The sequence below is a fragment of the Ctenopharyngodon idella genome, chromosome 23 (assembly GCF_019924925.1).
Source record: "Ctenopharyngodon idella isolate HZGC_01 chromosome 23, HZGC01, whole genome shotgun sequence".
In the NCBI taxonomy this organism is placed as follows: domain Eukaryota; kingdom Metazoa; phylum Chordata; class Actinopteri; order Cypriniformes; family Xenocyprididae; genus Ctenopharyngodon; species Ctenopharyngodon idella.
The window spans coordinates 21,927,709-21,955,147 of NC_067242.1; positions in this window are offsets into that span (position 1 = coordinate 21,927,709).

Consider the following 27,439-nt stretch of genomic DNA (forward strand, 5'->3'; position numbering starts at 1 on the left):
GATAGTAATAATGATGTTTGACTTAAAACACACAGACACACGTGTACACAAGCAAATTGGGTTTTCATGTTTTACGGGGACTTTCCATAGACATAATTTTTATATTGTTCAAACTATATATTTAGCCCCTCAACCTAAAACTGCATTTTCAAAAACCATCACTCATGGGGACCAAAAAACTTCCCCACAAGGTCAAGGATTTTGGATATTGCCATCTTTGTGGGGATGTAGGGTTTACCTGTACCACACACACACACACACACACACACACACACAGTTCTCTTATTGGGAAACTCCTTATCCAACTGACAAAAATCCCCTCAGAATTATCTGTGGAGCAGTTGTCTGAAGCCACACTTAACTAGACACTGATAATGCTATGCAGCGTGACTATAGTACATGCTAACAACAGGCCTTGTGCATGAGCAGTTTAATTCATAACACATGTAGACTGTGATTATAACATTTCTTCACTTCGTTTGGACCGAGTTAGGTGACGCATGGTAAATGAGTTTAATAAAACAAAGAAAAAAAAAAGCCCTCCTCCTTTAATGTCAATCCCTAACCACCACTTCTGTGTGAGTCTGAACCACAGACACTTAGCATAATGCTAACGAGGTGTCGACTAAGGACTTAAGGAATTATTATGAGTATACCACAAAGGCCTGACCACAAAAAACGCTGATTTGGCAGTGAATGAAAGGGGAACTACATCACTCAGCTAAGCCGCCTCTATGCAGGTCTTTAGGGAGGAAATGTCTTTATCACTAATTAGCAAATGCGCCACAGCACCATGGACAGCAGTTTCTGGTGTCCTAGTAACCAGTGCCGTAATACAAATTACAGTTGAGGGCTCGAGGCAAAGGTAGTAGGAAGTTACTAACAAATTTTCCCAGCAGGCAGTAAAGTGATGCCTTCTGACTGATGCTTACATGTATGACTCAGGTGTTTACAAACCCGATTCCAAAAAAGTTGGGACACTGTACAAATTGTGAATAAAAAAGGAATGCAATAATTTACAAATCTCATAAACTTATATTTTATTCACAATAGAATATAGATAACAAATCAAATGTTGAAAGTGAGACATTTTGAAATGTCATGCCAAATATTGGCTCAATTCGGATTTCATGAGAGCTACACATTCCAAAAAAGTTGGGACAGGTAGCAATAAGAGGCCGGAAAAGTTAAATTTACATATAAGGAACAGCTGGAGGACCAATTTGCCACTTATTAGGTCAATTGGCAACATGATTGGGTATAAAAAGAGCCTCTCAGAGTGGCAGTGTCTCTCAGAAGTCAAGATGGGCAGAGGATCACCAATTCCCCCAATGCTGTGGCGAAAAATAGTGGAGCAATATCAGAAAGGAGTTTCTCCGAGAAAAATTGCAAAGAGTTTGAAGTTATCATCATCTACAGTGCATAATATCATCCAAAGATTCAGAGAATCTGGAACAATCTCTGTGCGTAAGGGTCAAGGCCGGAAAACCATACTGGATGCCCGTGATCTTCGGGCCCTTAGACGGCACTGCATCACATACAGGAATGCTACTGTAATGGAAATCACAACATGGGCTCAGGAATACTTCCAGAAAACATTGTCGGTGAACACAATCCACCGTGCCATTCGCCGTTGCCGGCTAAAACTCTATAGGTCAAAAAAGAAGCCATATCTAAACATGATCCAGAAGCGCAGGCGTTTTCTCTGGGCCAATGCTCATTTAAAATGGACTGTGGCAAAGTGGAAAACTGTTCTGTGGTCAGACGAATCAAAATTTGAAGTTCTTTTTGGAAAACTGGGACGCCATGTCATCCGGACTAAAGAGGACAAGGACAACCCAAGTTGTTATCAGCGCTCAGTTCAGAAGCCTGCATCTCTGATGGTATGGGGTTGCATGAGTGCGTGTGGCATGGGCAGCTTACACATCTGGAAAGGCACCATCAATGCTGAAAGGTATATCCAAGTTCTAGAACAACATATGCTCCCATTCAGACGTCGTCTCTTTCAGGGAAGACCTTGCATTTTCCAACATGACAATGCCAGACCACATACTGCATCAATTACAACATCATGGCTGCGTAGAAGAAGGATCCGGGTACTGAAATGGCCAGCCTGCAGTCCAGATCTTTCACACATAGAAAACATTTGGCGCATCATAAAGAGGAAAATGCGACAAAGAAGACCTAAGACAGTTGAGCAACTAGAAGCCTGTATTAGACAAGAATGGAACAACATTCCTATTCCTAAACTTGAGCAACTTGTCTCCTCAGTCCCCAGACGTTTGCAGACTGTTATAAAAAGAAGAGCGGATGCCACACAGTGGTGAACATGGCCTTGTCTTAACTTTTTTGAGATGTGTTGATGCCATGAAATTTAAAATCAACTATTTTTCCCTTAAAATGATACATTTTCTCAGTTTAAACATTTGATATGTCATCTATGTTGTATTCTGAATAAAATATTGAAATTTGAAACTTCCACATCATTGCATTCCTTTTTTATTCACAATTTGTACAGTGTCCCAACTTTTTTGGAATCAGGTTTGTATTTCTAAATGTAAAATACCCATTGATGTGACTTTTAACCATTCAAGAGTGTGATGTTACATCCATAGATTATCACCTTTGACCCTTCCTCATAATTCTACATGACCATCCTCTTTATATGTCATTGTGTTGTTTTATTATTATTATTATTATTATTATTTATGACAGCAACTCAATATTTGGGGAAGTTGAGTTGTTTCTGTTTTGAAGTAAAGAGAAACTTTTTTTAAAATATAAAGATTTATTAATGTACTGCATGCATCAAATAAATTAAAATGAATTAAAATTAAAATAAATTGGAAAACAGAATAAAATAAAAAGTATGTATAAATATAATTTAGTTCTGTCAAACAATGAATTGAGATTAATCGCATCCAAAATAAGTTTTTGTTTACATAATATACTGTACGTGTGTGTGTATGTGTATATTTATTATGTATACATAAATACACACAAAAATATATTGTATTTATATATAAAATATTTATATTTATATATAGTATAAATTATCTATAAATGTATGTCTGTATATATATATATATATATATATATATATATACACACTGTTTATGTAAATATTTCTTAAATATATACATGTGTACATAATAAATATACACAACACACATTATGTAAACAAACTTTTATTTTAGATGCAATTAATCACAATTAATCGTTTGACAGCAAAAATTTTATTAGAATGTATTTTTTCCATTCTTATGCATATGTATAGATGTGTACTTTAATTACATGACATGCTACAAAATTCAATAAAAATATTAGAATATTTATATAATTATAAATATATAAATACACACATAACACACAGAAATACACAGACACATAAGTGTACTGTGGAATTTTTTTATAATTTTTTTTATCTATTCTATATGCTTTTCATCTAAATTTATTTGCATATTAGTGTACTATACAAATGTAAAGATGAATAAAGTATTCTATAATTAGTATATATAAATTTAGTAGTATGTTAATAAGTCAAAAGTAAAAGTCAACATTATATAAACATTGGTTCCGTTCATATGAGGCTGCAGGAATTTATTTGCACTCTAGCATATAACTCTTGGCTGACCGCTAAAAGATGGCTTCTGTTTGCAATAAGCACTTTCCCATTTACCTTTAAAGCGCCTTTGAAGTATTACAGCCCTTTCCTTCCACAATATACATATAAAACACAATATGCTTTTCTTCTCTGACTTTTGTCAAGCAGGAGCGCAGAATTTTGAACCTTGAGCGAAGCCCCCCTGCAAAGCTCCCTCCATTTCATAAAGCGGTGGAATTCTCCTAAATGAAGGGAAAAGCTCTCACTTCCCCCGTAAACGACACAACTGGGCCATTTAACAATCTCTGCTCAAATAGCCTCCAACCAAAGTAAATAGCCTTGATTGCTGGTTAATTTATTAGAGACAAGCCGGGTGCTGAGATCAAACAGGTCGTGGTCGCTAGCAGCACCTCCACTGCAATGAATTTGCTGACCCTGCAGCCCTCAGCATTTTTCTAAAGGGGCATGTGAGAGACAAAGCCAAAGAGAAGAGGAGAGGATTGGGGTGAAACCCAAGGGAGAGCCTCACATGTGGTTTGGGTTTACAGGTTTTTTTTGCCTTTTAATGTTGAGGTCTCTTTTTGATCAAGCAGGGTCGTGAGCTACTGTTACATGCTAACAGGGAACAGAAATGCTGGGGAAGTAAGGAGTAATGATGCCATGGTGTCAGGTTAGCTGAGAGAAACCAATTATTGGTTGATAAATAGCACAAAAATACCCAGGTGCTGTTGTATATCTCCACAAAGTGTTGGGTACAGACTCAGTAGGGTGTGCAAACATGCAACAGAGCTAATGTCCTACATACTTGCACAAATACCACACACAACTACCGAAAATCCATGTGTAATAAAGTTGTACAAGTTGACTGATGGCCTATTAACTTGGTACTTAGTTTGCTAAAGCCATTATCTGGTTTCATTAGTGCATGTTTTAATAGATGGGTTATGGGTTGAGTGAACACACACACACACACACACACACACACACACACACAGTCAGCAACTATACAAAGACTCAGGCTTTCATTTTCGGCATCAGAAGTCACATTGTTTAGCCGAAGCTTGAGGCACAATAACTGTAGACTTCAATTCAATTTTGTGGATCACTGCTCTGAATTTGCAACATGTTATCATAAACAATGTTATATTCATGTTGTGTAAATATTAGTACTGCAAAGTTAACATGTTAATGTGTGTGCTTAATTAAATAAACATTAACAACACAAAAAAAGTGTTATTTATTTATTTATTTGACATAACTAATTCATTCTGTTCTGTGTGATTTTGACCGATCAGAACATTTGGAGCTATTTGAAACCAAATACACAGGACAAATTAATTTCATATCAATTCTTACAAATCTGTATTCATACCCTTGTGTGAAGTGCACTTAATTGTATTGAATGTGTACGGTGTTAAGATGCGTTTTGGTCGATCGGATCATAAGTAAACAAGGGTGACACATACCCGTTTACACTTGCGGTGCATCTGAAATCGTGTACTGAGTAGGAACTACATTTGAAATTGAACTTACTTCATGACTATTAAAAAGTATGTTCTATATTATAAGAATGTGTGTAGTATGAATGTAATTCAGATGTACTACATTCACCATGTTGTCATGTGACCTACTGTACCAGCGTCAGTTGCGTTGCTTCACCTCCATTCATAAATCCCATCCCGTGGCCTCATGGGATAGTAAAGTGTCCATCGAACGCACACTTCAGAATCTTGCCAGGTAGTAGGTCCTCCAGGGACTTTTCACCTACTGTTTTTTGAATACTATGTATTCGGACATATACTCTGTTGGTGTACTGTTTTTCGTATGCTATATTGTAGGGAAGCATTTGATTTCAGACACAGCTTTGCTGTTTTAATCCATCTATTTTATCCACTTTCGATCACTTCTGTGCTTATTTCTTCGAGGGGAGGGGTCTATGTGTCGGTAAATGTATGGGTTTTTTCAGATCTTTTAGTCTAATGAATGAAATTATCTTGCGCAATGTACATATGAACATGAAAAGAGGCAGCGGAAAAACATCCGGAGAGCAGCAGCTTTCGTTTCTGCTCTGATAGCCGCAAGACGACCCCAAATGCTGTGTGTGCTTGTTAAAAATCAAGAATGGTGAGAGAACATTGTGCTTGGTACATTTTTCATCTTCAAAGCAAACTTGGATCTTCAGCCAACAAAGTTTAGAGTGCTAGCTCGTTTCCCATAATATTCACGCATTAGGTCAGTAGGCGGACTTTAATGGCGGTTCAAACACATTCGACCACATGAGCATCTACACCACAAAAGCAATCCAGTCATATGCGTTTTGACTACCTCTGGAAGTGGTCGAAAGTGGACAAGCTCAAAACATTTTAGACCCCATTTACAACTGTATTTAGCGTTGTCCATTTGTAATTGGACTGACGAAAACGCTTCTTAATACAAGGTGTAAACAGGGCCTAAAAATTCCCATGCCACTTCTCATAAAATAGTAGTGATGTAACACCGATGTCTTGGTCAAATACCCTACATTGGCTATTATCAATCATGGCTTCCTAATAATCCCCAGCAACTGAATTGGTTCTATCTCTCTCCTCTTCACCTATAGTTGGTGTGGTTGCACTGTGGCTGCAGTCACATTAAGTGGATGCTGCACACTGGTGGTGGTGGAGGAGAGACCCCTGACATGATTGTGAAGCGCTTTAAGTGTACATTAGTACATGGTAAAGCGCCATTTGATTGATTGATTGATCGATTGATTGATGGATTCATTCAAAACCCCTTGAGGGCGAGAGGTTTATTTTGTGATGATGAGCTGGATACATAATCCAACTTAATGCATGGCTTTATACAGTAAAAATAAATGGACAATATTGATTTAAGTTGAAAAGGGAGATTGTGGAGACCATAACTGTATGCAATGGAATATATAGGCCCCTATTTTAACGATCTAAGTGCATGGCGCAAGTGCACTTAGGGCGTATCCGAATCCACTTTTGTTAGTTTAACGACTGGAAAAATGTTCAGCGCGCCCGGCACATGGTCTAAAAGGGTTGTTCCTATTCTCTTAATGAGTAATGGGTGTGTTTTGGGCATAATGTGAAATAAACCAATCAGAGTCTCGTCTCCCATTCCCTTAAAAGCCAGTTGCACTCGCGTCAAGGTGGATTTGCTATTTACATGGCGGAATTTGCAAGCAGAAAAACTGAACGCTTCTCTAGTGAGGAAACGGATCTGCTAGCACGCTTTAACCTTGCGCACGAGCAAATCCGTCTATGGGACAAGCCGGATTCCACCAAAGCATTTTTATCTTTACGCACACAATAATAATCTTTTACATTGTAATTTCTTACATTGAAAATCCTTTTCTTTTTAATATTTGGCATCATATATATCGTTTGCTTATTATACACAAAGTGATGCGCAGCAGCACACAGAGTGTACGCGCGTTGTGCACCCACATATAGACGCATATTACTAACGTTCTTTTTAAATAACAAAACAAATATTGCGCCATTGACTTTAAACCAGGTTTCAGTTGGTCAATGGCGCAGTCTATTTCAGTTGCCTCAAAATAGCAACGCGCCTACAAAGCGCCTGAACACACCTCGACGGGTGCAAATGCATTTGCTATTTAAACAATGTGGCGCAGGACATGAAAATGATAACTGCGTTGAGCTGAAACTAGCAAAAAACACAAGTCGCGCCTGGCGCTGCATTGCGCTGGGTATATGATAGGGCCCATAGTGTTAAAAACATGTTTTAGACAATGTTTTAAAATGAAGCCTTGCCACTGGCATACAGTATTCATCGTTTTACATCAAGCTACACCTATAAAACATCTTCTATTGCTACTTAAGGGAGAACCTTTCAAAAGGTTTTATAACCAAGTGATGTCATTTATAGTCAACAGATGATCATCATTAAGAGCTATGAACTGAAAAGTTCATTGAAAGATTCAATGCCTGAAATACAGAAAATCTTTTCAGGTAAAGTAATAAATAAAATAAAATTGGACTATTTTCAGTTTTCAATCAGTCTCAATCAGAGACCTGTCCGACAGATACTCCTGAGGAAACTCTGGCACAGAATGAGTCACTGAGGCCCTCAGCCCTACTGTAAATTACCCAATACCACTGAAGGAATGCTGATAGTAAAAATTCCAGAAAGCAGCTGGAATGATGAGAGAGTTAATATGACTTGGCCATATGTGGGCAAGATGGGAAATGAAGCATTCTGCTTTCACAGACCCAAGGAAGGAGAGACTGTTCTGTTTCCCCTCGCTGCTGTTCAATATCAAAGCCCTTTGTCCCTTTTAAAGGATCTTTTCCTCCTCTGCTGTCATGGTTATTTGCTCTCATTGTGCTGGAAAGCTTTCAGGAATAGGTAAACATACTTATATGGTGATACTTTTGCAGCCAAGAGCTTTGGAGGGGATTTTACTGGAAGTGAGAATACTTTGTGCTTCTACGCTACTGAAATCAGGGATTTCAAAAGTGCAACATGTACTATCTAAATCTGCTCTTTACAGTGGCTGGTTGGCCTGTGAGGATTTTAAAAGACATGTTAGCTTCGAATTTCTTTGTATATCTTACAATGAGAGTGTAGAATGTTTATGAAAGTCTAACAACAACATACAGGGGTTAAGTTTTAAATTAATACCCATGAGGCTTAAAGTAAAGTAATAATGAGCACTGTTTGGAAAGAAATTAGGGGGGAAAGCACACCATGACTTGATGATAATTTTTATGACCATTTTGTCAGCATAATAATCATAAAATTCCTGGCAACAGTTTGTCATTCATGCATTACACTCTCAAAAAAAAAAAAAAAAAAAAAAAAAAACTTTTCAGCTTTTACCAGCATGCATCTCATCAAATATACAATCTTTTAATAAATAAGTAATCGATAATTTGCACAGCAGTCATTTAAAAATAGTTTTCAGATCATAGCAAAAACATAATTAATTTTAGATAGTGAACCTGTGTGGGATGCATTGGTAAATGATGAATGCCAACAGTGCTATAACAGATGAAAAAATTATGCACACTCGAACCAACCTTTGAACCTGTCCTATTTATTTTGTTTTCCTGCATAATTATGTATATTTACATCAAACTGAAATCCTTATCAAGACATACAGTACTTAAACCGAAAGTATTTAAATTTAAACTAGATTTAGCTAAAAAGTAAACTACTGTTCACCATCCCATAATCTTGCCCTCAAGTTTTCCATCTGAAACTACAAAAGAGACACATGTGTTTGCCTAGACTAACCCCCATTTCCATCCTGTGATCCTGTGCACCTTCTCATTACATGCTTTATAACAGTCTGTGTAAAGTCAAACCACTTGTCTGCCTTCAGTGGTTTAGATGACCGTGTCACTGCAACTCTAACACTCTGTTTGGGGAGGGCAAATAGGAGTGCAGTCTTGACACGGCTGGATTGTCACCGGGACGAGACCTTTAAGGAGGAGGGCTGGTCAAACAACAGAGGAGGAGAGGAAGTAGACTCAACATGAGTGGAGCAAGGGGTAATTAGAGCCATAAATATTAACCCACACAGACACATAGTTACACAGCCAAACACACTTTTGCAAACATACACTGCAAAGAATAATTTTCTTTCTTTTTTGGGTGTGTGTAATTTTGTCTTGATTTCTATTAAAAATATCAACATTCCTAAAAAAAAAAAAAAAAATGTACTTGAGACGTAAAATAGCAGCTAAATTCAAGATATATTCTCTGAAAATGTTTGTTCTTTATGATAAACCTCACTAAATTTTGATTTTAAATAATTTTATATTTGTGCATAAAATGAGCCTTGTGGAGTAAGAAAATAAATTTAATACAATATTAAAGATGTTAAAAAGTCTGATGTTACAAGAAACACAAGAAAAACGTACACTAAGACAAAACAGACATACTGTGACTCACTGTCACTAGCATGTGGGAGTTGATTTAGGATTTTCGATTTCGATTACAGAGATGTGAGATATAAATGGCATGGGGAACAAAATTTGTTCAGAAAAGCTGTTCAGTCAGCTTTGGGTCAGTTTAAATATTCAGCATGACTTTAACTGCAAGGGAAAAAGGGAATGGAAACTAAATCAGGTGTTTAGGGGAAGAACATGACATACATGGACGGAAATGTTGCATGTTCATTCCGCTATTAAGAGGCTTTATTACACTGATCTGTCTAAAAGTGGAAGAGGATGAGAGAGGGCGGACGTCCAACAGTCTGACTCGCAGAACCAGTCACAGTCCTCTGGAGCGCATCATATGGTGTTTGGAAAGAGTTAGTGCAGTAAATTAAACTCAGTGAGGAATTCTTGCAGTATTCACATCCAGAAGTGTGACATGTTCTTACTGTCAAAAAAAACAAAACAAAAGAAACAACTGCCAGAAAAGTCTGTTTGCAAACCAACCATGAAATTGCACAAAACCCAAAGCAGTTCAAAATGGTAGCCAGGACCGTCACTAATGGGGTGAAAGGTGGAAATGATTCTAGGTGTCTCATTTAGTGAATACCCACAACTATTCCAGTAGGATTAATGTAGGATCCAGTAAGAAAGATAAATCAAATAATTTGAACAGATATGTTTAAAAAAAAAAAAAAAAAAAAAAAAAAAAAAGTACTGAAAAGTTTATTGAAAATGTGAAATGGTCTCCAAATCCTCATTCTTACATCACGTCACTGCAAAAATGGGGATGAAAATAACCTGAAAATTAGATTTTTCTTTAAAGCTAGGGTAGGCAATTTCAGAGAGGCTAGCAATAGCAAGTTAGCTTTTAAAACATCCCACCCTCCCTTTAGAGTGCTATTCAAAGCCACACCTCTAAAACACATTAATGCGCACAGCCAGAGCAGATTCTGCAAAGCGTAACAACAGACAGCGTTAAATTACCTCGAATCTCAAAGCACATAACAATAATAATGAATGTAACAACTTGCAGAGCTCGGTCTTGTACCACCTGACTGCTGCAGATTCATTTCGCCGTTGATAGTGTTGCCAAAGAAACGCGAATCCAAGTCCGAAAACGTGAACAGCTCTGGGTGGAACATCACAGGTTGCCATCTTGTAATTACGGGTATGACATAGCGTGAACGCAGCATAAGCTTGTTGTTTTGATTATGAACAAACTCTAAAATGTGGCTGCTGTTTGTTTGAAGCGCTTGGTGACTGTCTACAACCCTGCATTGCCTTACGGAACATGCTGATGATGTGTGATGCCTGCGCTAACAGGGTGCACGGAGGTGATATATGTACATTTTTTAATATTTAGACCACTTATATTATTGATTGCTATCAGGATGTAAAGGTAGTTTCAACCAGAATAACAAAAAGTGTTTAAAGGGGTCATGAACTGCATTATTTTATAATGTTTCATGGGGTGCACTTATAATGTTAGTATGAATTTTACATCAAAAATTGTCATAATTTAGAAATAAAAGGCATTTTTCCTACCCTGTTTTAGCCCTCTGATTGAACGCTCTGTTTTAAGGGGCGTGTCTGCTGTGAGACTTCAGTGCAAATGCCCACTGTTGTGATTGGCTAACATCTTTGCATACAGAAATAGCTAAGAATTACATGTGGAATTCTCTCGAAAAATTTTAACATGTTTTTACTATTACAGTTGTCAAGGTTTACTAATCTTGAAAAGTGTTGATTATAGAATTATATTTAGATCGTGGCATGAAAGGTTGTAGTGATGAGCATGTAGCTGATCACAGACATGTTGAGTGCATGAATACAGTGATCTCGTCATTGTAACTCGAGTTCTGCACACTAACAAATGCTTGCATCATAACTAACAGTGCAAACACAATGTAAATAAGAGATCCGTTGATTCTAACAGGAGTTTTGGCGAGAGTTCAGAACGCTCACGCTGTTTGATTGGTAGCTCTAGCGATTTTAAAGGAAGCGTTCTTTGATCGCTTTCAGGGCTCGACAGTAAGGACTGCCCGATGGCCCGGGGCCAGTGTGAACGATTCTCGGGACAGTAGACGGAACCATCACTTGCCCGATCGGGCCAGTGCTGTAGGGTGTGCGATACATATCGTCTATGATATCGTAATTGTTGATTTAACGATCTGAAATGATCGAGTATGTCCCTCACTTTACAAAAAAACAAAAACAAAAAAACAAAAACATCCATTGAGTGCACGCATGCACTACGTGACGTAGACTAGTAGGTTAGACTAGTGTGCGTGTATATTTAGAGTGTACGCATTCACTGCGTGATTTAGTCTCCTAAAATGCCTTTAGAATGACCCAGAATTCAAGATAATGGGCAAAAATGACCCTGTATATCTTTTATATTTATATAATTTAATATAGTTAACCAATATTACACAGAGCGCTGTTTTTCTCCAAATATCAGCATGATTACAAATGTGATATTGATTTTATACAGCGTACAGTTTAATAAACAAGAACTTAATATCAAGTGACTTACATTTTAGACACCAAATCGCTTGTTTCGCTCTATTTCGCCAACGAAAATAGTTCCAAACAAAGTCCACAGAATTGTTTTGCGTCTCTGAGCAACACTTCCTGAATGAATCAGCCGTTTGAAAGAATCGGTTGAATCTCAATGACTCGCTCATTAACAGTGATTCGCTGCCACCTACTGGCGGGTTTAATTTCACATTTAAAGTGTCTTCATTTTTTAAATAATTTCAAATAACAGTAGGCTATTCAACGTTTTATATTTTCAACATTTCAAAACATTATTTATGCATCTGTAACTGCTCTTGACTGATAAACTTTAATAAAGTTTAATCTATAGCTAAATAGTTATACATTATATTACAATTTCTGTACCTGAAAATCTCCTGTTTAAACCTACATGAAAAACTTGAAAAGCACTGTTTATTTCATTTATATGTTAGTTCTGTTGTATTTATTTGTGCTATTACTCGTAATTTGAGTATTTGTTACTATTTTATTACTTACTGTTTATTTGTCAAATAACAATAGGCCTATTTAAAATTTAAGTGAGTTAATCTAGTAGCTTTTGGTGTCATAACGTTATTTATTAAGGTTAAATGTAACAAAGACAACAAAAACAATAACTGGGCTTATTTTATAGGCCCATTTTCTTTTCTTTTACTTTATTAATTTTTTGTTGTGGGGCCAGTGAAAATCTTGGCGGGGCAAGTAAAAATTTGAACCACTTGCCCAATCGGGCCAGTAGAAAAAATCCTTAGCATTGAGCCCTGCACTTTCTATATATAATTTAATCTCAGTTTAAAAGACAGATTATTTTCATCCTACTAAGAGAAACAATGTAAAGTTGACCGTTTAGTCACTGGTTTGATTTACTGACAATAAATGATTTTGAGACAAAAACATCTGACTGTAGGCCTACATGAATTAATTATCATTACATATCAGAAATAACTGATCATATAACGGTCACTGGTGATTTTGGTTAGACATGTACACATAATCCATACATATCAAATCTGTAGAAATAGTGACACCGTAAAAACTTTTTTTACTCCCATAAGTGTGTTGCACCGTTCCTGTCTGATCCAATATAGAAGGCACAGCATCGTTTTTTAATTTCAGGCTCTGTTGTGATTGGCTAACATCTTTGCATACAGAAATAGCTAAGAATTACATGTGGAATTCTCTCGAAAATTTTTAACATGTTTTTACTATTACAGTTGTCAAGGTTTACTAATCTTGAAAAGTGTTGATTATAGAATTATATTTAGATCGTGGCATGAAAGGTTGCAGTGATGAATTATAGAAGGCACAGCATCGTTTTTTAATTTTCAGGCTCTGTTGTGATTGGCTAACATCTTTGCATACGGAAATAGCTAAGAATTACATGTGGAATTCTCTCGAAATCGTTTTTTAATTTCAGGCTCTCTGCAAATCCAATGCAGCTACTGTGTTTTTCCACAACCTGACACTACACAACAATTTAGCACTCTTCAAAGACACGCTTATCGCTTAGTTGCTCGATCCAGTGTTAGCGTCACGTCTGTTATTTACCTATTACTAATTGTTGTGCTCAAATCAGTGGATGGGGCTACTTTAGGGTTTGTGATGTCACCACCCCGGGAAGAAGCTTGTTGTAGTCCCTACCAGCCGTTTGTTCTAGTCCTTAAAAAGCAATTTCTGTAAAAGAAAGTATCTCCCTTTGCATTGAACTTTGAGCATCGTAACTTTGCAGATGTCGTAACTTTGCAGAGCATCGTAACTTTGCAGATGTTGTAACTTTGCAGAGCATCGTAACTTTGCAGCAACATTACACACTAACTAAAATTAAAGTGAAATCATAATCAAGGACCCCTTTAAGAAAAAAAATTGCCTACCCTACATTTAATAGACAAATATACTCAATACACTACTTTGTGTCAGCAGCAGAATTTGTCAAAGTCAGAATGCAAAATTAAAAAAAATAAAACACTGACATTACTACAGCTTTATAAATACATTTGTATAATCCAGTTAAAACAGAGTTCAAAGAAATGATAATGAGGGTGGAAAAAAGAAATATTGTGAGAATGACTCGATCAAGATTCAAACTAGTTGCCCACACATTAGCTTCACCACACAACGTATACCGCGCCATGTACCTGTCTGAAGTTTAACAAACAAAAATGTGAAGGGCCCAGATCAATATACAGCCATGGGGCCCAGAATTCATAGCTATGGCCCTGATGGTAACAATTTTAACATTTTCAAATGGAGTGAATAAACATATGCTAAGCACATCAGCCACATTCTCAGCTGATCTGCATTTGTGTCGCCACTTAAAGACCCTGTTGAGTTCTTTTGTAGATTTAACTCTAGCTCCCATGTTGCATGGCTGCTATAACGTATATTTGAAATTTTGGCATATGGTTCAGAAATTGCTCGGGCTCACCTCCAAGTATGTCCATCTGCTCAACTGTCAATGTCATGGCTTATTGATTTTGGATGTGCTGGTGATAAACCAGCTGTGATGTTCTTCCAGAATAACAATCATTTCAACCACTACATGGTTCTGGAGATATGGAGACCAGCTGATTCTTAAGTTTTCAAAGAGAACAGACAGCAGCGCTCATGAGAAATGCAGACCTTGCATCTTTACCCATTTATTTATCGTTCCTTTCAAGCCTTAAAAAAAAAAAAAAAAAAAAAAAAAAACAGTGTTTCCTGTCAAAAAAGGTTTCCCTGTAATGGGGTCATCTCAACTGGATGGAATGAGAGCGTTAGGCTCTTAAAAAAAAAAAAAAAAAAAAGATAAATCGTGCAGTTTATTAAACTTACTATCAAAAATGTTAAGAAATAAACTCACATGTAATTCAGCTATTAAAGCTGAAATGTTTGCATCACCAGTGTCACCAAATGAAACTGGAAAAATAATTGCTTTTTTAAACAAGTTTCCTGAAAACTCACCCAATCTGCCATTGATCAAACAGATTGCCCCACCCCAAATTCATGCCATTGGTTGAGCTGTTGCTGTGCAGAGCTGTTCATGATATCCAAACCAACAGAGAAACGTTTTGAAAGTTTCACAGGGCAACTGTTTTTAAAATTGCGATGACACGGGAGCAATATATTCTGTATTATGATGTATATCAGTGTAAAACGGATTATTGGAAAAGAATAAAATATAGAGTGGGGTCATGGCTCTATGTATCAGTTGTTGATTTGATTTTTAGATGTGGGCGCTGCACTTAAAAATAATTGCGAGATTGTGGAAGGGTGGGGTTTAAGCGGACTAAATGATTGGAGAAGTCTGGCATACATCATCAGAGAGAACTTGTTTTTACCAGAAAATATAGTTATGACATTTTGATTAAAAATTACGAAGTCAAAAAAAATACACAAATATAAATACATTGATAATTCGTTCTCAGTATGATCTATAACATGCTGACTTTAAAATTTGCAGGCAAATCAACTTGTCTTATAGTTGTTCCTGCATATTAAGCTAAAATAGGGGAAAGTATCTAAACATAAAAATAACACACTTCATCGGATAAATCGGTCCCACTTTATATTACGTGGCCTTAACTACTATGTACTTACATTTAAATTAATCATTTGATACAATGCACTTATTGTGTACATACATGTTTTTACATTGTACTTATATTTTAAAAAACACCTGCATGTAATTACATCTGTAATTAATTTCTGTAATTACATTTATAATTACACTGTTGACCCATCCCTTACACCTTACCCCTACCCTTAAACCTACCCATACCACCAAAGCTTTCCCTAACCTTACCCCTATTCCACCTCAATAGCAGCAAAAGTGTTTTGCAATTCAATATGAACCCAATAACTACATTGTACTTATTTTTTAAGTAAGTACATAGTAGTTAAGGCCACCTTATATAAAGTGGGACCGATAAATCTTGTTAAATAATTTAGTTAAATAAATAAGATGTTAAATAATTGTGCCAAATATTGATAAGTATGATAATTGTTTGGCAGAACTCAACAGATTATTATGGTTACTTTTAGATAAAATTATCCCGGAACAAAACATTTGTCTTTTGGTTTTGTGAAGACACAGAGCAAAATATCAAAAATCTCTCAGCACCAAAAGCGTCTCTCAGCCTTTCATCTCAGATAAAACAGTAGACTCAGATTTAATTAAGCAGAAAAGATAATGCCATTCAAATGCCAAAAAGGATGTTCATTTGTACAATGCGGCACAGACTGACTGTGAGAAGTGCGCTACAAAATCTCACTAATTGCATTAGGACAAGCAGGTTGCTTTGTGGGATGGGTGGCAAAGCCAAAGGTCACTGGCAGCTTGTAACAAACGCCACGCCACATTACACCCAACAAGAGAAATAATCGGCCTCTTCACCAGGGCCAATTAGCAAGCCATACCTCTGATTGACTTTTACCAGCGTTGACATGGCAACACAAGCCAAGCCTCTGCGTCTGTTTTGGTCTTGATGACACAACCCTTTTTTCGATAATTAACATTTGTATCATTATATTGAAGAGACTGGCCATTATGCACGAAGGGCTTGAACATCAGTGCTGGAAATGGCTTTTGCATTATTTGGAAAACATACAGATTTGAAACCTAAATTGTTTACTAAAGATTTCATCCTTAATTATAAAACAGAACGTTCCGGTCTAGGATGATGATTGGACAGTAACACGTTTCAACTTAAAGTACATGATATAGTAATAGCTATGATGTAAAACACATATTCATCTGGCTGCTGTGTATATCACTGCATAACACCCACCAAGGCTCAACTATTAACCTTAACACTATGCATGTTTACATATCAGGGACTATGTTTGCTAACTATGACACATTTGTTTAATAAAATAATGAGAAATTAATGTAATATATATATATCATCTTGTATAAAATCATAAATCAATAATAAAATAATCTTTTAATGTACATAATATTTAATAAAAATATTATTATTATTACTATATTTATGTTTTATGTAGCAACATTTTATTAATGCTATAAGCCACTTGAGACCATGCAGTATCATAAATATAGCCACAGCTGAGAGGGTCATTTTATATATTATTATATATACACTACTGTTCAAAATGATGAATAAATGCTGTATAAGTGCAGTTCATTATTAGTTCATGTTAACTAATATAGTTAACTAATATTAACTAATGAACCTTATTGTAAAGTGTTACCAAAATTCTTAGTACACCTGATTACAGCCCTCAAGCTGATCACATTCAATATTTTACATTGAGACTCCGCCCATCACAGCAGTAGCCATTTTGAAATGTACTGTATTCTGTTTTTCTGTTACTATTCCTTCAAATTTTGCCCAATTCTTACCAAAATTAGATCAGATGATCACTGGACTGAGCCGCACAGAAATAACTGAACAGAATTTTGATATTCCTTATTGTTCTAAAAGTTATGATGATGTGAATTTAATGATGTTGACCCAAAATTAGATTCAATGATATATAGGCCGAACCTTTATCTATCGAAAACAAAACTTGGTATGCTTTGTCAACACCACAGTCTAAAGGGAACAGGCGAAATTTGGGAACAGCTCCACCAACGGGTCATGAGATCTTAAAAGTTTATATTTTAGCTAATAACTTTTGAAATGTTTGTCAGAAAATCATGATCCTGTGAACGGTAAAGTAATTATTAAAAACCATAAAATAACGGCCTGACTTCTTCACTGGGTTTTTAATTGGGTTTATTTATCACATTTGAGAATCAGGAAACATTTGAGAAGATCGGGACTTTCTTTATCCAGTTCTTTACCCGTCAATAGCAAGTGGTGCAATATCATTGGATGTGAACAGTGTTCTTTAAGGCACCCGTGGAATTTGTGAGGATGGCAGTGTGAAAAAGGATTGGTTTACAATCCTAGAATCCTCTGCTGGTTTCTGATTGGGCATCGAGAACGCAGCCAAGTGGCAAACCCGAATTGGGCACAATGCCCAAGTATTTACTGAGCCTTAGCACATGAGGAATGATTGCAACGGTTAGCCATGTCGCATACGATAAAGAGCCCTTCGTCGATCAGATTCAGCAGGGTTGCTGGGGAGGCTGCACATTTGCTGAATGAACCACTTTGTTCTGGCTGCTGACCAGGCAGAGATGGTGTGTGATAAGCCTGTAAGCCCAGCTCTGCATGTTCAATAGGTCTGCTACTTCCTGCTAAATAATAGTGCTCTACTCTGTCCGAGCTGGTCAGTAAAACCCGCTATTTCCCTCCACACCATGCCAAGTGCAGTATTCCTAGAACAGGCTTTTTTCATTCAAGGAATGAAAGCATGTGCTGTTTCATATTTTCGTATTTTTGTCAGCACAACTCTGAAAGCTCCAGACAGCTGAGGAACACAATTCAAGTTATCTGTTTATGCAGAAACTCGTATAGTGTATTGAGTAAGCTTCCAGTCAGGGGAAAACAAGTCCAGATGAAATAGCTTCCGCTAAAACGGTCAAAAATATACATTTCTGTAAATAAGATCACAATTTTCTTAAACAATAAGCTCCAAATTTAAAAAAAATACTACTTCTGTTGTTCTCAATAATGAAACTGCTGGTTTTTAATCATTGTTTTACAGTGATACAATACCTTCCACCTACATGTCACATCAACTGACTCTTTTAAAATCAAAGAGAAGTATAAAAGTTTATGGTATTACAGTACTAACATAACTGGCGGAAAGTCTTACATGAATTTCCTGTACCCTTCTTGTAATGCCATCCTACCATTCAAAGGTCTATTACGGGAAAGCATGTGGTGTGTTTTATTATCTATAAAACAGTGGTAATGGTGACATTCTAAAGAGGCAATAAAATAAATGCAAACAGGAAGCGGGTTTGGCAGCTAAAGAAATCGGATAATCTGCCTTTGATCTCGTCGGCACATAAATTGCTCACAGGCCAAATATACTAAATTAATATTCTGTTCTGTTAATTTGAGTAAGTCCAATTTAAATCAATGAGAATGTTGGGTAACACCTTATTTTTATGCTCCCCCAACAGACGTTCTACTTTAAGTTTGCAACTACATGTCTACTAACCTGGACCCTAACACCTAACCCTAACTTAACAGTCAACTACAGTCTACTAATACTCTAATGAGAGTTAGTTGACACGTAGTTGCAAAGTTACTTATAGTTAGTACAACCTGAATTCCGGAAATGTTGGGACATTTTTTAAATTCGAATAAAAAGAAAACTAAAAGACTTTCAAATCACATGAGCCAATATTTTATTCACAATAGAACATAGATAACATAACAAATGTTTAAACTGAGAAATTTTACAATTTTATGCACAAAATGAGCTCATTTCAAATTTGATGCTTGCTACAGGTCTCAAAATAGTTGGGACGGGGGCATGTTTACCATGGTGTAGCATTTCCTCTTCTTTTCAAAACAGTGTGAAGATGTCTGGGCATCGAGGTTATGAGTTTCTGGAGTTTTGGTGTTGAAATTTGGTCCCATTCTTGCCTGATATAGGTTTCCAGCTGCTGAAGAGTTTGTGGTCGTCTTTGACGTATTTTTCTCTATAGGTGAAAGATCTGGACTGCAGGCAGGCCAATTCAGTACCCGGACTCTTCTACGACGAAGCCATGCTGTTGTAATAACTGCAGTATGTGGTTTTGCATTGCCCTGCTGAAATACACAATAATAGACGTCGTCTGGAGGGGAGCATATGTTGCTCTAAAACCTTTATATACCTTTCAGCATTCATAGTGCCTTCCAAAACATGCAAGCTGCCCATACCGTATGCACTTATGTACCCCCATACCATCAGAGATGCTGGCTTTGGAACTGAATGCTGATAACACTCTGGAAGGTCTCCCTCCTCTTTAGCCCGGAGGACACGGCATCCGTGATTTCCAACAAGAATGTCAAATTTGGACTCGTCTCACCATAGAACACTTTTCCACTTTGAAACAGTCCATTTTAAATGAGCCTTGGCCCACAGGACACGACGACGCTTCTGGACCATGTTCACATATGGCTTCCTTTTTGCATGATAGAGCTTTAGTTGGCATCTGCAGATGGCACGGTGGATTGTGTTTACCGACAGCGGTTTCTGGAAGTATTCCTGAGCCTATTTAGTAATGTCATTGACACAATCATGCCGATGAGTGATGCAGTGTCGTCTGAGGGACCGAAGGTAAGATTTAGTGGATAAAAGTGTAAAATTTCTCTGTTTAAACATTTGTTATTTTATCTATGTTCTATTGTGAATAAAATATTGGCTCATGTGATTTGAAAGTCTTTTAGTTTTCATTTTATTCAAATTTAAAAAACATCCCAACATTTCCAGAATTCGGCTTTAGAATGTCTAAAGTGGACCATCGAAATAAAGTGCAACCGAATGGTCTTGTAAGCAAAAGATAGTGCTTAATTAAATAAAATTAAGTAAATAAAAAACTAATTTGTTTTCTGAAATGCTATAAAAAGAATATTTAATAGTGAAGACAATTTATATTATTGATAAAATGTCTCAGAAAATATGTAATTCGTCCTTAAGGTCAAAACCAATTTTAAAAATGAAAGATAGGCACACATGAATTGTACACAATAACCTCAATAACATTTATTTTGAAAATAGGTTAATTTTTATTTCATGTTTATTTTAATGTGCTCATTTTGCTCCAGTTGTAGATCATCCAGGTAACCACACACAGTATTAAGAATCAGTGGTTCACATACTTATGAACTGGGTTATTTTAATAAATTCAGTTATTTTTTTGTCTTATGGATTATATGTAAACATCTTTTATGTAAAATATCTTACTCAGGAGAGTACTGAATAAAAAATAACATGCATTTTGTATTATCTCCTTTATTTTGTTAAAATTATTCACATTTTCACAGATTCTGCAAGTGGTTCACATACTTTTTCTTGCAACTGTATATAGACATTTTGCTGTTTATCTTATAGCCTCTCCTGTCACAACGTGCTTAGGGTTTAGGGTTGAATGTGCACACTAAATTTTCCACAAACATTCCACAAACTAAGCTTAACTTTTTTTCTTAAACAAGTTACACGCATTCGCATGCGCAATGTATTTCAGTTAGAAAGACAGACAGTAGGTGCCTGAAACATTAAGAATATGTCTTGTGGTGTATATGTCTGTAAATTCCACAAATTATTTAACAAGTGAAAAGTTGTCTTTAGGCAAACTGTTTTACCTCAAGCAATTCCTTTGCATAACTTTAAAACTTGTCTTTATCCCTTATGATTATGACAGCTTTCATCTGCAGCCCATGTGATATTCTTTGAACAACTGCCTCAAGGGAAAGTTGTAATTAATGTCTAAAAGTATTTTCCTGTTGTCTATAATGTCCAGGTGCTCCATAAATCAATTACAACATAACAAATATATGTTGCCACTGTAAATTAGGGGTTGAAGTTATTTCAAAACCACTAACTTTGTCAAAAAAGCAGCACTGATGTGAGGAATGAGAGGCCTCTTCAATTCATTCTGTGGCTCAAGAGGTGTGTTTGAATTTTCTCATAGTAGATCAGGAGGCAGATAAAGACATGAATGATGGTCCTTGTGAAATATGACTTGCCTAAGGCTAATAACATAAATCATCACAATATATAGTTTTTAGAATTAATAAACAGGCCTTTGAAGAGCAAATACAACCGATTCACTAGCACTGAAAATGTTATGGTGTGATCCTACCTGATCTTTTGTGTGCAAATCCTTTATGGATGTTCTTTTGTAATTGTGATTTGGGATTATAATACAGTATGTTTTAATAAATGTGTGTGACATGCACTACATGAGTATTGGGACAAAGACATATGTGTTAACCTTGTGAAATGGAAAGTGAAAACGTAGATAAATGTGTTGCTTTGGAGTCAGTAGCAAAACAGGACAATGGCAAAAGAGATTCCATTATAGGATCATCAATCACACGAATGTGTTCACATGTACATGCACACACAGCCCTCTGAGAGACAATGCCTATAATTACACTGCATCTCACATGTGTATTTTCACTTCTTTGCAGGATACAATGCTATGCTACAACCATGGCCTTATATAAGTTATGTGCTATAAGTAAAGCCATGTAACAAATTGAAATGGTAACAGTGGGAGCATTCCAACTAGATATACCGCAAAATAAAGCCTGGTGTGGTATCCACTTCTGTGGATTAAGCAATATGACTAAGTTCTTATACACTCTGTATTTATGTGTGTTCATGTAATAAATATTAACAATTCATCAAAGAATGGAAATTCTATCATCATTTACTGTTTAAACAATATGATTTTTTTCTTTCTTTAATTTCCCTCCATACAATGATAGTCAGTAGGGACCAAAACAATAATTAAAAGAATATATAAAAATATTTTGGCAAGTACATAAATGTAAATGCAAGCAGAATTGAATTTTCCAAAAAAAAAAAAAAAATCTAGCATGATAATTAAATAAAATAAATAAAATATATATTTTAAACAAAAAAAAAACCCAATATGGGTTGTATAAGATGTTTTTTAATAGAAAAAAAATAAATAATAATAATTAAAAATAAAACAAATTAGCATAAAACTGGGACATGTCAAGTCCTATTTCCCACTTTCATACATATTGTTTTGGTCCCTAGTTGTGCTGTTTTTTGCACTCATAGCAAGAGAACGGGTTGTGAAAAGGCTGAGGATCGAAATGAAGGTCAATCTTTGCTGGATTGTAAACACTCTGACTGAGATTACACTAATGCTTCATAAGAACACGATTATATAATAAATCAAAACTCTTTTGTCACTATGATGTACACTGTCAGAAAGTTCATGTTTCCCAAGTGATCTGTTTTCAAGAAATATCTATCTGTTGCCCAGACAGACAGACAGGCAGATAGATAGACAGATAGATAGATAGACAAACAGATACAGAAAGAACGACAGACAGACAGATAGAACAATAGACAAAAAAGAAAGAAAGAAAGGTTTCATAAAAGGGTTTCTGAAGTTATGTCATAGAAGAACCATATTTTGGTTCCCTAAAGAACCTTTCACTTAACAGTTCTATAAAGAACCAGTGTGAAGAACATTTTTATAATCTAAAGAACCTTTGGAAAGGTTCCATTGATGTTAAAGGTTCTTCATGGAACCAGCGATGCCAATAAAGAACCTTTACTTTACCTTTAAGAACCTTTAAGAGTGATAGATAAGTCTTAGGTCACTTTCTCATGTGTGTCTAGATGCCATCTGAAGGTCGATAGTCTCCTAGCAACAGTGCCAACAGGAGCGCTGTGACTGGCCAGTCAGATTTTGTTTACTGGTTTCTCCGCTGACAAGTGTTTGGGTGCTGAGGGCAGAAATTAGGCCATGTCTAGTGACGTGAGAGAGACAGAGCGAGATAGATGGGGGCTTGGGGAGGGGGGGGGCAGATAAGAAGCTGAAAGCAAGTGAAAGCAAGACCGAAAGTGGAGTTACAGAGGCCACAGGGGTGCTTATTTAAAATAACAGGAGAATGAAGGGAACAGACAGTGTAGGGGTGTGTGTGTGTGTGTGTGTGTGTGTGTGTGTGTGTGTGTGTGTGTGTGTGTGTGTGTGTGTGTGTGTTTGTGTTTGTGTTAGAGCATTGGCTTCATTGGGTTAGTGTGTTACTGTGTGTTTCTCAGATTGAACTATAATCCTGCCCATATCGGCTTATGATATTCCACGTTTGGTCATGATCACGCAACAACATTGTTTTTGTTTTGATTTATGTTAGTGACCGCGTGTGCGATTTGTTTTTTACCCTGTTGGATTAAGTCTCTGAAGAAACGTTTTTATGATCTTAAAATGAATAATAATGTGATTTAAAAGTGTTTGTAGAGTATCTTCTGCAATGAAGATTTTAAGATACTGTAAATGTTTTTGACCTGTTCTTAGCTTTAACATGCCCTAACAGATTCAAATTAGTTTTTCATAGAAGCACTCATGTCATATTCCAATACTGACAAGACTATAACAGTACTTTTATATTTACTGTAGATATGTAGTTACGCAAACATACTGCATACACTTGTTTGTTTACAATCTAACATGACTGCTACATTACTGTAACATCTTTATACATAGCAAGAATTCATCATGTAGGGTATAATGTACAATCAGCTGGTTATTAATACCTACAAAATTAACCAGACCGGTGTCTTGTATCCTGAACCAGTTTTTTACTGTGATACTGTAACAACCGACATGTGAAACTAGGACTTGTATGTACAGTAGGAAATCAGTTGTCAGGTACAATGGTGAATTATACAGTTTATGTCATTATACAAAAACATTTTATTACAGACCCGATTGACCAATCAGAACCAACAGTGTGACATCAAATATCTTATAATATTTTTTTTGTTGTTGTTAAAAAAAGTAAGATCCTATATAATTATAATATCTGGGTCACCTTTGGCACATAAAGCCCCCAAAAGTGTGATAAATACCATTTGAGTTCTGCCGGCTCATCTTAAATTCAGATCATTGGCTGGTATCCTCTTATACATTTTTCATTGTTGGGCTCCTGCCCTTGTTCTTTGGGCTGTGGAAACCCTTTGTGGAGCTCCTTGGTTTTCAGCTCGGATATTAATCTTTTAATGTGTTCCTCTCTCTCTTTCACTCACACTCTTCATGGCCTCCACCTCTGTATGAACATAAAGGTTACGGCTTTTTAAAGTGACAGCTTCCCCCCTCACTTCACCATCTCTGTCTCTCTATCTGTTGCACATGTTTAGGCCTCACTCTTTGATGACCGGCTGTTATTCCAGGAACGAGAGGGTTCTGAGGCTACAGCACGCTCTTAAATCTGCAGTAGTGAGAGAGGCCCTGTTTCCTGACCCTTCTTAGAATGGCTTTCAAACGTGCCTCAAACGCTCCAGTGCCGACGGGGGAAATGGGTGAGCGGAGGCATGATCTTATCTGCACCGTCATAAAGCTTTCACACCAATTAAGTGGGAGAACAGTTTCCTTGTCACTCTCGCTGTCTTTCTCAGGGCTGCCGCCTGCTTTAAAAAGAGCTTTATAGGATGAGTGGAAGAAATCCTGAGGGATATTGGGTGTAAATGTGCACTGTCACAGTAAATATCCATGATGCAATACTGAGCTACCTGTATGCATTAACAGTAAAGAGTGTTTGGCCTGCATTAACACAATGCACACTGATAAAAATGAATCACTGAGGCTGTAAGTGTAACATAAAAAAATCATATATAATATTTGTTTGTTAATTTACTTGGATAACTTGAGTAGCTCACTTAATTTGGATTTGTAGCAAAAACATATTTTGTATAATTATATATCGCACGTCTTATCTTGAGTAATCTAGACAAGGCTTTGTAGACATGTGCATTTCCAACATACTATTTAAGTAACATTTACTTAAAATATTTATTTCTGGATTTAGCTGATGCAATGAACCCTTTTCACATAGTGACAACGTATATTTTTTTTTTTATATGGCAACATAAATCTAGCAATTTCTCTCAATTTCATATTTTAGGTAATTTTTTAACAGCGTTGTCAACAACAGCCGTGATCGTTGGTGTTTCACGCCGCACTGCAACAGCTTGAAGCGGTCCATAGACATATATAGCGGTGCGACGCATCAATGAGAACTTTACAAATCCTGACTGCTGTTGGAAGCTTCGCAACCGCGTGCTTTACCTCAGGTATACAGGGCATCCGTTTACTGTCTCATCGCGCTGCACCGCATCGTATAGTTCACTGATTGTAATGGTTTCTTGCTTTTGACGCATTGTGATGTGCTACTCGCAATTTGCTGTAATCTTGTCTTTGTTTATTTCATTGTTTGGAAAGTCATGGATTTTTTTTTAGTTTTGCTACTGAAATGGAAGCACTCACATGTTTGCTGCTTGTTCAATATTATATTTAAATGAACATTTACTTAATTTTATTGTGTATAATCTACTTACTGGGGTTCTAGTTCCCAGAATGCTTTGCATGGGATTTAATTCGAAGAGAAAAATGTTGAATTTGTTTATTTTCATGTGTTTTTAAGCAAGATAAACAAGTAGAAGTCTTGTTATTATTGTTTAATGTTCTATTAAGGTGGGATTTAGAAAAGTTGTCATGTTGGGAGTTTTGGGGGTTACCATCGTTGTGACGAATGGAGCCCGACGTTAGGTTGACGACAGGTTAGTGTAACGCGTCATATGAATTACTCTATTCAATGAGTAATTGTTAGCAGTGAAGCTGTAATGCGGTTTGCATGTACAGCATACTGTTCATTACATATAATAAAATAAAACTTATATATGATGATTTGTAGTCTGTTTACTGGAGTTATTTTAGATGTATTGGTGTAAACTCGGTTGAATTATGTTTCTGCTACACAAATTATTTTAGTTATTTTTATGAGGAAAATTGAGTAGAAATTACTTAAGGGTGCATGTTGAAGATGTGTAAAAGCCAGTTGGTCAAACACAAATTAGATGAGTTCAAAATACTTAGAAGTGTGATGCAAATAGTTGCCTAAATTTTTTTTTTTTTTTTTTTGAGTAAAATCAAGGCGATATTTTTTTTTTACAGTGCAGGAGGTAAAGATACAGTGAACTAATTACTATAAACACATCCATGGTAATATAATTTGACATATCAATATATAAAAAACCCAAAAAGTATGATCTGATCAAATATACAGGGGTACAGGAAGAAAGAGCCATTTGGCTCACAGAACAATTGTCAACTATTAAACACAATGTCTGGCAGTACATTAAGGACCTCTTTGAGGTCGTGGACTTCCTGTTCTCTCTGAGACAGAAAGTAACAGGTGCCCCTGCCTCACATAAAGAACATAAAGCAGTGAAACATGACTGCTTTGCACACCCACAGGCACTAGATAAGGCTCAATGGCTCAGGATATAGATTCTTAATGGGGGGAACAGCTGTGCATGCATGTTTAATGCAATTAATCATCAAGTCCTAATCAGAATGCTCTTATATATATGGTAGTTACACTGTAAACCCTAATGCTCACAATAATTAATTGGTTTGAGTAGGAAAAACTAGTTCAGTTCAAATTAGTTCAGTGTAAACTAGTTCAAACAAATTAGTTCAGTCAAATGAACTTGTCTGAGTATTTAGCACTTTCTTTTTCTTTCGAATTCACAGAACTGATATATTTTAAGTAAACTGAACTGTTTCATGTTAAATGTTTTATATTGCTGTACTAGTTTTATATTGCTGTTTTATAAGTGCTATACCATGCTATTGCTAAAGTTAGCAAATTAGCAAGTTAGCATTTTCTGTATTATCTAGTTATATCTAGCTAAGTTTCCACTAATAAAAATGTTTATGTTGAGATTACATGATAATTTTAAGTTAAATGTATGAATTAGTTCACTCAAATATTTCAATTTAAGAACAATT